General features: G+C 37.9%; 1 pseudogene; it reads left to right on the top strand.

Moving 5' to 3' along the window:
- Positions 1-2,531: 2,531 nt before the first annotated feature.
- Positions 2,532-3,469, top strand: LOC105867755 (olfactory receptor 2L13-like; annotated as a pseudogene).
- The last annotated feature ends 360 nt before the right edge of the window (positions 3,470-3,829 follow it).

Here is a 3,829-nt window from a genome sequence, read left to right on the forward strand (position 1 = left end):
AGCCCCTTATCGGATGCATAGGATGCAAAAATTTTCTCCCATTCTGTAGGTTGTCTGTTTACTTTCATGACTATTTCTTTGGCTGTGCAGAAGCTTTGTAGTTTGATCATGTCCCATTTATTTATTTTGTTGCTGCTGTGATTGCCTTTGGGGACTTCTTCATAAACTCTTTGCCCAGGCTGATGTCTAGGAGAGTGTTTCCAACTTTTTCCTCTAGAGTTCTAATAGTTTCATACCTTAGGTTTAAGTCTGTTATCCAGCGTGAGTTGGTTTTTGTGAGAGGTGAAAGGTGTGGGTCCTGTTTTAGCCTTCTACAGGTGGCTATCCAGTTTTTCCAGCACCATTTATTGAAGAGGGATTCTTTTCCCCAGCGTATGTTTTTGTCTGCTTTATCAAAGATTAGATGGCTATATGAGGATGGTTTTATATCAGCATTCTCACATCTGTTCCACTGGTCAATATTCCTATTTTTGTGCCAATACCAGATTGTTTTAATTACTACAGCTTTGTAGTATAGTTTGATATCTGGCATATTAACGCCTCCCATTTTGTTTTTGTTGCCTAGAATTGCTCTTGATATTCGGGGTCTTTTTTGGTTCCATACGAAGCGTAAAATTATTTTTTCTATATCTGTGAAGAATGCTGATGGGATTTTAATAGGTATTGCATTGAATCTGTAGATCAGTTTGGGTAGTATAGACATTTTGATGATGTTGAGTCTGCCGATCCACGAGCATGCTATGGATTTCCATCTGTTTACATCCTCTGCTATTTCCTTCCTCAGTGTTTCATAGTTCTCCCTGTAGAGGTCTTTTACGTCCTTGGTTAAGTATATTCCTAGGTACTTTAATTTCTTTGTTGCTATTGTGAAGGGAATTGAGTCTTTGATTTGGTTCACAATTAGATTGTTGTTGGCGTATATGAATACCTCTGATTTCTGTGTATTGATTTTGTATCCTGAGACTTTACTAAATTCATTGATCAGTTCCAGGAGTTTCTTGGTTGAATCCTTGGGGTTTTCTAGATACAATATCATATCATCAGCAAACAGTGAAAGTTTGATCTCTTCTGCCCCTATTTGGATACCTTTGATTCCATTTTCCTGTCTGATTGCTGTAGCCAAGACTTCCAGTACTATGTTGAACAGAAGTGGAGATAGTGGGCAGCCTTGTCTGGTTCCAGTTCTAAGTGGGAATGATTTCAATTTTTCCTCATTCAGTATGATGTTGGCTATGGGTCTGTCATATATGGCTAGTATCATTTTTAGGTATGTCCCTTCTATGCCTATTTTCTTAAGTGTTCGTATCATGAAAGGGTGTTGAATTTTGTCAAAAGCTTTTTCTGCATCTATTGAAAGAATCATGTGTTCTTTGTTTTTGCTTCTGTTTATGTGGTGAATTGCATTTATAGATTTACGTATGTTGAACCATCCCTGCATCCCTGGGATGAAGCCCACTTGGTCGTGGAGGATTATTTTTTTGATAAGTGTCTGGATTCGGTTAGCTAAGATTTTGTTGAAAATTTTTGCATCTATATTCATTAGGGATATTGGTCTGTAGTTTTCTTTTTTTGTTGCATCCTTTCCTGGTTTTGGTATCAGAGTAATATTTGCTTCTTAAAAGGTGTCGAGGAGGTTTCCGTTCTTCTCGATGTTGTGGAATAGTTTCTGCAAGATAGGTACTAGTTCTTCTTTGTAAGTATGGTAAAATTCAGGTGTGAAGCCATCTGGACCGGGACTTTTCTTTTTAGGGAGATTTTTAATTGCTGTTTCTATTTCAGCTCTTGAGATTGGTCTGTTCAGGGAATCTATTTCTTCCTGGTTTATCCTAGGGAGGCTGTGTGTTTCTAGAAATTTGTCCATTTCCTCCACATTTTCCAGTTTGTGTGCATAAAGATTTTTGTAGTATTCATAAATTGTATGTTGTATCTCTTTGGGATCAGTTGTGATATCTCCTTTTTTATTCCTGATGGAGCTTATTAGAGATTTCTCTTTTCTGCTTTTCGTTAGCTTAGTCAATGGTGTGTCAATTTTGTTTATTTTTTCAAAGAACCAACTTTTTGTTTTATTAATCTCCTGAATAGCTTCCCTGTTTTCCATTTCGTTTAGTTCTGATTTGATCTTGTTGATTTCACTTCTTCTGCTGGGTTTGGGGTTGGTCTGTTCTTCTTTTTCCAGCTCTTTGAGTCGTTTCATTAGATTGTCTATTTGTGATCTTCTTGTCTTTTGGTTATAGGCATTTATGGAGATAAACTTTCCTCTCAGAACTGCTTTAGCTGTGTGCCAGAGGAGTTGATAACTTGTCTCTCCATTGTCGTTTTCTTCATAGAACTTTTTTATTTTTTATTGAAAGAGAACATTCAATTCAGATATTGACATTGACTCAACAAAAGCTGCAGTGTTGGGAAAAACAGTTCATTCTATAATAAACCAGTTCCTTTATATTCTCCTCTTCTGCTTCATTGCATTTTCTTCTTCTTCTTCTTTTTTTTTTTTATTTTTTCTTTCAAGGAAGTTCAAGCAGTAAGTTTTCATGGAGAAATGGAATCACATGTCAAATGATTTCATTTTGTTGGGGTTGTTTCCCCCAAATCAAACTGGCCTTCTTCTCTTGTTCCTTATCATCCTGGTATTCTTCCTCGCCTGCATGATAAATTGGCCATGATTCACCTCATACGTCTGGATCCCCGTCTCCACACGCCGATGTACTTTCTGCTCAGCCAGCTCTCCCTCATGGACCTGATGTGCATCTCCACCACCATCCCCAAGATGGCTTTCAACTTCCTCTCTGACCAGAAAGGCATCTCCTTCCTGTGATGTGGTGTGCAAAGCTTCTTCTTCCTGACCATGAGTGGTTCTGAAGGCTTAATCTTGGCCTTCATGGCCTATGACCGGTACATGGCCATCTGCCACCCCCTCCATTATCCCGACTGCATGAGTAACAGAATGTGTGTGAAGATGATCATAGGATCTTGGACAGCGGGGTCCATCAACTCCTTGGCACACACAGTCTATGCCCTCCATATTCCTTACTGCAGGTCTAGGGCCATTGATCACTTCTTCTGTGATGACCCAGCCATGTTGTCTCTTGCCTGTATGGACACCTGGGTCCATGAGTACATGGTTTTTCTGAGCACAACCCTCTTTCGTCTTCTCCCTTTCCTTCGTATCACTGCATCCTATGGCTGGGTCCTATTTGCTGTCTACCACATGCACTCAAAAGAAGGAAGAAAAAAAGCTTTCACCACCTGTTCAACACATTTGACTGTAGTGATATTTTACTATGCACCTTTTGTCTACACCTATCTTCGGCCCAAGAATCTCCACTCACCAGCTGATGATAAAATCCTGGCAGTCTTCTACACCGTGCTCACTCCCATGCTCAATCCCATCATCTACAGCCTGAAGAATAAGGAAGTCCTGGAGGCCATGACAAGAGTATTTGGGATATTCTCCTCCCTGAAAGAATGATCATGGCTCTCTCTGTTTTCCTTTCTATTCTTCCCTTTTACATGTTGATTAGAACATCCTAGAACAGTGTTGCCCAATAGAAATATATTAGTATTTTATAATTTTCCAGTAGACACATTTAAAGTAAAATTTACTTAAATTATGTATGTATTTAATCCAAAACAGCATTATCAATATTAACATTAACATTGATGTTAATCATGTAGTGTATTATTTTAAGACATTATATGCAATATATTACATGTTTGTATGTATATTACTATCACTATATGATTATCACTGAAATAATACATAATAATAGTGAATAATTTCATCATGTAATTAATATAAAATTTTTAGTGTAATCTTTTAGGTTGTTTT

This window comes from Microcebus murinus, chromosome 13, assembly GCF_040939455.1.
Source record: "Microcebus murinus isolate Inina chromosome 13, M.murinus_Inina_mat1.0, whole genome shotgun sequence".
NCBI classification, from domain to species: Eukaryota; Metazoa; Chordata; class Mammalia; order Primates; family Cheirogaleidae; genus Microcebus; species Microcebus murinus.